We start from the raw sequence: 9,788 nt of genomic DNA on the forward strand, positions 1-9,788 counted from the left end.
ACTAGCTCCAATTCCCCTTTCCTGCTAGCACACATCAGGAGTAAATGCCCTCTACTATAAGATGATACAATGAAGTAAAGCTGGCATAATGAGGTGTGTAGATTACTTTCAAGTATTTGTTGTGTTTAGATACGTTAACTCATTTTTAAGTGCCCCAAATTACTTGTGTCTGTGGCATGACATACTGCAATATATAAGGTTGGGTAGGAACTCATTCAAGTCGTCTGTCCTCCATGTAACTCTTGTCCATATACTATAATGTCATTAATCCTGCACCCATTGTAACAAAATTAATACAAGTGTAGCACACCCCATTCCCTCCCTCTTGCCCCACCCCCAAAAGTGGGCCTCTGACAGGCCCCAGCAATGACCTCTGCTCTGAAAGTTCAGCCCCTTGCCTTGGCATGGCATAAACAAAGTGAGTGCTACAGGTTTGCATAACCCTAACTCAGATTACACTGTTGTACAAGCAAATACTATGGTCTGAAAAGAGGGGTTTGCCCCCTGTTGCCAGTAGAAATCTGAGCAAAAGGGCCCTGCTGGAAGCAAGCCAGGCAAAATGTCCTTTACATTTTGTAGTGTCTGGCTACCACACAAACCTCGCTTCCCTCTGCCTTGACGCAGCGTTATGTCTTTAAATGAGATTCAGTTAAGCGCATTTCACTGTGAGGAGAAGTGAAGGGCAAATAGTACTGGCAGGCAGGGTTGGTTGTGGCAGGCGCTGGGTGAACGTCTGCCACACCGTTCTGCCAGTGCACCTCAGGTCTGAGCCTCATTTTGGCCCTGCTTCTCCAGCCCAGAGCCACAGCTGGGATTGTGCGGTGTCTGTCCTGGATAAAGGTTCAGAGACACAATTTGAAACCTCCACACTCAGGTGCTTTCAGTAGGCTTTAACCTGAGGTCTGTAGTGGTACAAGCCTGCAGTATTAACCCATTGCTCCAGCTGCCCCACTTCCTAACTGAGCTGCTTTTTATGGTGAGCGAGGGGTTTCCCCCATCAGTCAGGGCTCCCCTGCACCTATTCTCCTTCCCCCTAGTGCCACTGTTGGCTGTCATGTCTCGCTAACCTGTCTAGGTTTTTACAGGGTTACACATCACCCTGATAGCTATACATCTCTCCCTACGGAATCACTCCATCCCATCCCATACTTATCAATCACTCCATCCCAATCCCATACCTATCAATCACTCCGTCCCATACAGTCTTTCCCATAGGCTCGTTATGTCTCCTAAAATGCCTCTCATTTAAATGGTATTTAAGATCGAAGGTAATGCATAAAGTGCCGTGTAAGGATGATGCATTGGCCTTCTTTGTAAAGATCAAATGTAGCCTGACATGGGTAAGTAATTTTTTTTATGTCACGGAACAAAGTATAGAAACCTAGCCAGATCATATGGCTTCATTCTCTTACATGCTCTACTGAAGTACTATGTTCTGTTTCTGCAGAGCAACATATTTCTCCAGTAGAGAAATGGGCCTAAGCCAGAACTCCTGATCCAAGTACACATGAACTTTGGGAAACTTCTGCTCTGGATCTGAACTTCGTAGCTTGGACTCAGTTTCGCTACATCATGAACTACTATGATCCTCTTATGTATGTGGAGAAGTTTTCCTCTCCCTATTGTATTCAGCTTTGCTCTGTCCTTCCTCCCTATCCCCCACCCCTGTGCATGAAGCTCACAATCCTCTGACAATAGTTACGAAAGTGAACATGAACATGCCTATGGTTGTCTAACCCCACCAGCCATCAGGTAGGCAGCAGCCAAGCAGGGCCTGGATCATACCAGAGCATACAGGGCTGACTGCAGCACCGCAAAGGAAAGGCCAAATTCCACATCTGCATTTTCTAAAGAAAGCTCTGTTACCGGCTTCTGTTTAAAGGGGCCGGGTTTATTTTGAGCCCTCGATGATTGTTCATGACTGTCAAGCGTTGAGTGAGAGGAGCAGCAGGAACAGAGTATTTACAAAAGCATTTCCTCCAGCCATCTTGCATTCTTCGCTCCTCTTTTGCCTTCTCTTGCCTTTTCTTTTTTCTTTTAAGATTGTAGAGCTTGTGAAACCATTTTTTCATGCAGATAGTGTGGGAACTTCCCCTCTCAGCTTAGCCAAGGCCCCTCAATCCCAGCATGCAGCATCCCTGGCTATCTTAGAGCTGGGTTCGCCTCACAGCTCTGCCAGGGATCCTCAATTCTGACATGCAGCATCCCTGCCATTCTAGAGAAGGGTTCCACACACACAGCTCTGCTAGTGCCCTTCAGTTCTGGTCTTTGACACTCCTGTTCTAGAGCATGGGGCCTGTGGAAAAGTTGCCAGCCCAACATGCCCCCTCCTGGATGGCTGTGGTGCTGCAGCAACTTTTGCCTCAGTTTCCCCAGCTGTCTTTTGGCCTACTCCAACTGTAGGAGAATCCTGGTCCTCTGGCCAGTCCACTTTGCAGAGTCCTGCCCCTTCCAGGGCCACAGCGTCATAGAAATATTTTCAGAGAACTATCCACTACTCCAAGATCTCTTTCTTGAGTGGTAACAGCTAACTTAGACCCCATCATTTTTTATGTATAGTTGGGATTATGTTTTCCAATGTGCATTACTTTGCATTTATCAACACTGAATTTCATCTGCCATTTTGTTGCCCAGTCACCCAGTTTGGTGAGATCCCTTTGTAGCTCTTTGCCATCAGCGTTGGATTTAACTACCTTGAATCATTTTGTACCAGCTGCAAACTTTGCCACCTCACAGTTTACCCCCTTTTCCTTATCATTTATCAGTATATTAAACAACACAGGTCCCAGTACAGATCTTTGGGGAACCCTGCTATTTACCTCTCTCCACTGTGAAAACTTAACATTTATTCCTACCCTTTTTTCCTAGCCAGCTATTGACCCACACGAGGGCCTTCCCTCTGTGAAAGGGTTCACTCACCATAGGTGGCACCTCCTTGTCGTGCTCTGAGGATCAGCTTTCACCAGGTCTTCAGCCAGTAACTCAAGCTGTTACCCCTTTCTCTTTCTTCACGGCTCGGGGTGCTCCCTCTTCATGACTCAGCACTCCGGCCAGGTCAAAGATAGTCCTCCCCTTCTGGGGTGTAGTGAGGCAGAGTGACCTCCCTCCAAGCCTGAGCCAAGGGACCACTACACAGGGTAACATTATCTCTCCAGACCAGCTGTCCAGTTGGCGTCTCCGAATCAGCCCCCGTGCCGGAAGCAGAGGGGCGTGGTAGGAAGTATAAAGGGCTGGCCCTGCAGCTCACTTGGGCTGTTACCACAGGACGAGGCCCGTGTCTCCAGCCTGCTGCAGGGCTCCGGAGCTGACACTGTGCGGTGCAGGGCCTGGCCCCCAGAGACCACCGACCCGTGCGAGGAATTGCCCAGACTGCCGTCAGCCGCGTACGCTGAGACGACGGCGGACCCTGGGAATACAGAGCCCCACACCCAGACTGTGGTAGGAAGTAGCCCAGGGAAACCAGACTCTAGTCCGGTTTTGCTGCCAGAGCATGACACCGCGTATTCTGGTGGGATCCCTGCTGACCCAGTGGCAGAACCGTCTGCCACTGTCAGGGCTCTGGGCTGAGACCGGTGGAATCGGGGCAGCCTGGGTCCCCCTGTTGCCAACACCACCCCTGGGGTGGTGGCCTATTCACCCCTAGGCCAGAGGCCTGTGCTTTATTTGTGGCTTGCCCCAGCCGGGAGACTGTGGGCCCAGACTGTGTATGCTGGCTGCCTTAGCCAGGAGGCTTAGGCAAAAGTCTGCTCCCTGCCCTGAGGGCCAGAGCCCATGACTGCGATTGCCACCTGCCCTGGCCCAGAAGCTTGGCCTAGGGACGGCTTCCTGCTCTGCCTGCCAGAGCCACTGACTGCCAATAGGCTGTTTGTTACCAGACACAGCCATACAAAGTGGCCTCCCTCCAAGAGCGGAGGGATCACTACATGGGGTAACATGGTCTCTCCAGACCAGTGTCCAGTTGGCATCTCCAATGCTCCTGCGATTCCCAGCAGCTGATAGAGAACCCAGGCCCACTTTCTACAGTGAGCTGCGGCACAGGGACCCTATAACAAGCAGCCACGGTCTGCACAGTCCTACCCCTTACTGCTATTTCCCTAAGCTTCCTCCTACCTAGCCCCTCAGGCTTCCTTTTCGTAAGACACCTCTGAGGCTTTCTTCTAGGGTTAGAACCCCGGGCTTATTTTCCCTCTTGGGTTTTCTCCTCCCCTCCTCTCTGCTCCCAGAAATGGACTGCAAAATCTCTCCAGGCAGCCCCTTTCTCCTGCAAACTTCCTAGATTTATAATCCTGCCTATTCCTGCCCAGCTGGGATTCTTGTTCACTTAGGCCTGGCTCTCCAGATCCATGGAGGTACCCTAATTGTCCTCTCGGGCTCACATTAACCCCTTCAGGGCCTGTGTGAGGGTACACCCCCATCACACCCTCTTATCCCATGACTCCTTATTTGCTTAAGAGCCTCATCAAAGGCTTCCTCAAAGTCCAAGTACACTATATTCACTGGATCATCCGTGTCCACATGCCTGTTGATGCCCCCGCAAAGAAATTTAACAAATTGGTGAGGCCTGATTTCCCTTTACAAAAGCCGTGTTGACTCTTCCCCAACAAATCATGTTCATCTCTGTGTCTGATAATTCTGTTCTTTACTATAGCTCCAACCAACGTGCCTGGTATTGAAGTTAGGCTTATCGGCCAGTAGTTGTCAGGATTGCATCTGCTGCCCTTTTAAAAAATCGGCATCACATTAGCTATGTGCCAGTCATCTGGTACAGGTTCAGCCTGGCCTATCCTCCATGTGCAAACAGGCAGCTTAATTGACTTCTTAGATCCATATTAACCTTTCTCACTGTGTGTGGGGTAAACACCCCATCACAGCTCCCCATATGAATTCTTGCCAATACACTTCAGTCCTGATCAGTACTCCTTCCTGCTATGCCAGTTCTGCCATTCAGGGATATAGCTGAGCTAGAAATCTGAAATGTTTATAGCCACTAACTGATCCATTGTCCCTGCTATTCACGCTCTACATATAATCTCCCAAAGTAACCATGCTGTCGTGTCCGCTAGGCTTTCTTCTGCAGTGCGGTCAGTGAGATGCCGAGAGCTAGCAGGGTGTTAAGAACAGGGCCTCCTATGGAGCAGAAATCCTGCTAATGGCCATCAGAAATACTCTCCCAGGGAAATTTTTTCAATTACACAGCCAGGCATATGCCCCGCCTGCACCACGCTTCTGTGTGGGAGACTTGGGTTCAGTTTCCAGTCTCATGGCTTCCCCGGGACAGCAGGGGCTGCAGAGATAATGAGCTCAGCGTGGTGGGGAAGGGAGTGCCCTGCATTATTTAATAGAGACCCCTATGACTGATTTAAGAGCGGTGATGACGGGCTCCAGAGGAAGCTATGTCAAGTTCTCAGCAGGAAGGAAAATGACCGCATTCAGGGGCGGTTAAAGCAGGGAGGAGTAGAAAGAATAAGCACTCTTCAGCAATGATGGATTGCCTGGGGCGATGGAACGTGAGAGTCAACATCCAAGCCACCAAATATGACACTGGCAGCTTTTCATACAGTTTCCATCTTGCTTTTTCTCCAACTCCGTTGTGCTTTCTTACAGCCCAGGGGATGCTCACAAACATCTCTTGGAGACAGTGTCCCAAACTTGCATTATACATACAAGCATGTCAAGGAACCTGGTGATAATCTGGTCACATGCCACCCTGGTATCTAACAAGCCAGCTCCAGCTTGTAGTGCAGACCGGTCCTTGGCTGCTCCACAAGCGAGAGCATGACTAAGTGGTAACCATGTGGCTAACTGGATGCTAGCTACCCATTTGGCTCATGATGCAAAGGGTGGGACAGGTTATTTTCATACCTTGCTCTTATGTGGAGCAGACCAAAGAAGGAGAGCAGAATAAGCACAAAGAAATTTCTATACCAGATCACACTATGCAATCCAGCCTCCTGTCTCTGACAGTGGTCAGCACCAGCTGCTTCAGAGGAAGATGCGCAAAGCCCAGGAGATAGCTATGGGATAACCTGCACTCAGGGGAAGTTTCATCCTGACCCCCATTTGTGGGCTTTTACTCTGAAGCAGGAGAGTTTATATCCTTTCCAAAGCTCGTGGGTTCTTCATCCTTATTATTACCGTTCTGGGTGCTCTCATTATCTACATCCTTAGTGCTGACCCAGGGCATCACAAAAGGTTAATCCAGCACTGCTCCTTGGGGCCTTTGTGGGGAGGCAGCAGCCCCATCCAGTGGGTGGGATAAGAGGGATTGAACAGCACTGCTGTTATTTCCAGGCTCATTAATATCAGCTCCCCCACCCAGTCATCCCCGATCAGGCCTGTGAGTTCTCCTGTGATAACATTCTGTTTCCAGCCCATTTTATGAATCTAAACAAGCTCTCAGGCTGTATCCAGAATGAGGTGAAAAAATGTAAAGCATGTCCTCAATTTCTACGTGACAGGTGGCCACTTGGTCGCCAAGTCAGCAGCTGTTGACACAGGAACCCCTGGCTTCACGGAACACAGGAAGTGAGGGCCCTTCCCGCTGTGCTCTGCCCAGATGCTTCAGTGCAGGGGAAAGCACTGGACAATTGCGTGGGAGATGCTTAACTGTATTCGTCACGCCCTGCGCAGCACGTGCGTCAAAGCTGGATACACCAGCGCTGGGCAGTCACATCCCACCCTACCCCTCTGTAAAGAAAAGTTGCTTGGTGCTCCCCTTTGCGTTGAGAGCTGGTGAACCCAGCCCCCAGGTCCAGCGTTTTTCTGCAGAATAGGGCACACATCATACTATGCTTCCTGCCCATGTGAATTGACCCTGTCCTGGAGTGACCCATCTAGGGGTAATTCAGGCTCCATGGCCCATTCAGCCCTGCTGAGACTGTCAGTTTGTGCTAACCACAGTGGGGTTTGTTCGTGATATAGACACCTGGCCCACAAAGATTTAGACTGAGCTCTAGCACCCTCCTTCCACACCCAGCTCTCGATTGACCAGAATTCTCAGTCACTGTCAGCCCAGGCTGTATTCAGTCTGGTGACTTGGAACTGTAGGAGGGTCTTGTGACTACGGCCCTGAACTAAGACACAAGAGATGCAGGTTTAAACCATCTCTCTGCTACAGGTTTCCTGTGTGACCCTGGTCAACTCACTAAATCTTTCTGTCCCAAATCTTCAAAGACCTGGGAATTGCACACCTCAGAGGCTTGGGAATTAGGTACCTTTGAGCATCTGAGCCTCAGTTCCCCATCTGTGAAATGGGGATAATTACACTTCCTTTCTGCTACCTACCCTTTGTCCATCTTGTTTATTTAGTCTTTTAGATCTTCACAGCAGGGACTTTCTTTCTGTTTGTTCGTAAAGCATCCAGCATAATGGACCCTCCATTTTGATCCAATTAGTAGCTAATGAATCCATAGGCCATTACTAAACTCCTGCACAATGCAGTTCTCCAGTGTCAACAGTTTAGTACTGATAAAAATTATGTGGCTGGTGTAAAATGCACGGGCTTAATCTTCTGAGATCCAGTGTGGCCAGATTGTAAATTGTTTCCTTTCCAAAGCATTTTGCTGCCTTTTGTACCTGCTGCCCTGCAATTGGAAACCCATTTCCTGCCCTTTCATCCTCCTGCCTGTGTGATCTCTGCACGTCAGTGCAGCCGTTTTGGACTTTATCTATTTCTGTTTTCTCATCTCAGTGGTTTTTGCCTTCATGCTTCCACTTCCTGAGCATGCAGCTGGCCTGGCTGTTAATAAACAAGGTCACACTTCTGTGTGTGTTGTTTTTGTGTTCGGTGGGGAGGGCAAGCATTCAGAGCACATGGATTTTCAAAACCTGTAAGGCCTAGATAAGGGGTAAACAAAGAGAGTCCTAAAAGTCAGGTTCTCTTGAACAAAAGAAATAAGATGATCTTGTGGCCAAGGCATCAAAGCAGGAGTCAGGACTCCTGGGTTCTATTTCCAATTCTAGGATGAATTTATGATGTGGCTTTGGGGACGACTTGGCCTGTCTCTGCCTCACTTTTCCCAGTTGTACAATGGGATTCATACTCCCCTCCCTCACAGCGGGGTGGAAGGGTTGTGAGGATTAACTAATTGGCCTGATCTTGCACTTCTATGCATTGTGATTTTGAGTGCAATGGCAGGGTGGTGAGCGAGCACCCACGGCCCCCGTTGAAGTCAATGGGAACTGGTTATTGAAGGATTACTACTGAGCCAGGGCTCTGGTGATTTACACCTGCTGAGGATTTGGCTCTAGCACTTGCAGGCCCCAAGGAGTGAAGTCTTTGCCAAGGGCCTCAGTGCTTTGCTATAGAAGGTTAGAAAATCTGGCATAGTGTCATTTTAGCTGAAATAAATCCAGACGGTTTGATATTTTCATTTTCTTTTTATTGTTCCATTAAACACTGATTCATTTTGTAACATGACTGCGAAGGAAACAATTCTGAATCAGTTCCCTAAGGGAGGGAGCATAAAATAGAACTCAGCTTTGTCTTACACAGAGAGGGGGCTGGAAAGTGGACCTGCATCCCCTCCCATCCAGAGTTTAGAGCTGGAGGTTTGATATGGCTGGCTGACAAGACAAGGGAGGAAGAGGAAGTAGCCGGTCACTCTACACAGGAAACCTAGGTTCAAGTTCCTGCTCCACCACAGACCTCCTGTGTCACTTAGACCCAGATCCTCAAAGGTACTGAAGCTCCTGACTTCCATTGATTTCAATGTAAATTAAGAGTCTAAATACTTGGGAGGGTCTGGGCCTTAGTTCCTCTGTGTTTCTGTTCCCACATCAACAAAAATGGGAATAATACTTCCCTACCTCTGATGTGTGTGGAGAGATTATTAGGGTAATGGTGCTCAGATAAGTACATAGAGAGAACTCTGATTCCAGTGTATTTAAAGGCAAAATTCCCTTTGACTTCAGTGGACACATGGGGCTCACCTGTGAAGTTTGGCTCCAATGTATGGCATTCCCAGTGTTCAGGGATATTTGGATGTAGGGTTTTGATTCTGTCCTGTGTCTAAGACATTGGGCAAATTCCCCTTTCAGTGGCACCAGCAATGCTGTATTTTCCTCCTCACTGTCAATGAGAGCAGGATTGTAAATGCCACCAGCTGTCTTTGCCACCTCCAGGATCAGCTGCTGAGTTCCTTCCCCACTCCTCATTTGGTCATTCAAGCACTGCATGGAAAAGAAATATATACACTGTACATGTACTGCTAGCTCCCCAAGCCACACACACCTCTCTTGGCAGCGACATGCTTCCCAAATCTCAGGCACAGAGCAAAGCAAGGCGGGTGCATTCTCAGCCAATATAGATTTATATTAACATTTACATTAACTGCCATGTTGATAGATTACACTGTTTCCATGCGTCATGCAGCTGATTTTCAAAATGACAGTGTACACTCACTCTTCCACTACTCTTTCCAGATTAACAAAGCAAATATAAATCCTATGTGGATCTTTGTAAAGCTGGGGCAAACACATGTGCAAAGTTTAAACCGCAGACTTCATTTTTCATGCAGTGCGGGAGTGGCACTTTCCTAAAATGGTGGGGTGGGCCCAAACTGCAAAACCAGATCTGAATCCAGGGCTGAACCTCCCCACAGCTCATGGATATTGGGATCCAGGTTTTTATTCAATGCCATTGCTCTTTTTAAAAAAAAAAAAAAGAGAGGACAGATCACCACTTCACATGAGTCTGGCAGAGCAATCAAGAAAACAGGAGTTGACCGGGGACAGCAAGTTTGGAGATCAGCAAAGAGCTAATGGGTGAGATCCTCATCTGGTGTAAA

At 48.5% G+C, this 9,788-nt stretch overlaps 1 protein-coding gene across 1 annotated transcript in view; it reads right to left on the minus strand.

Moving 5' to 3' along the window:
* Positions 1-3,117, minus strand: part of RHEX (regulator of hemoglobinization and erythroid cell expansion) — a 167,326-nt gene extending 164,209 nt beyond the window's left edge. Inside the window, exon 1 of the mRNA XM_077839381.1 lies at positions 2,920-3,117. The gene's annotated coding sequence lies outside the window, so the exon portion shown is untranslated. The remainder of the gene's footprint in view (positions 1-2,919) is intronic.
* Between the last annotated feature and the right edge of the window lie 6,671 nt (positions 3,118-9,788).

Source organism: Eretmochelys imbricata, chromosome 21 (genome assembly GCF_965152235.1).
Source record: "Eretmochelys imbricata isolate rEreImb1 chromosome 21, rEreImb1.hap1, whole genome shotgun sequence".
Taxonomy (NCBI): Eukaryota; Metazoa; Chordata; order Testudines; family Cheloniidae; genus Eretmochelys; species Eretmochelys imbricata.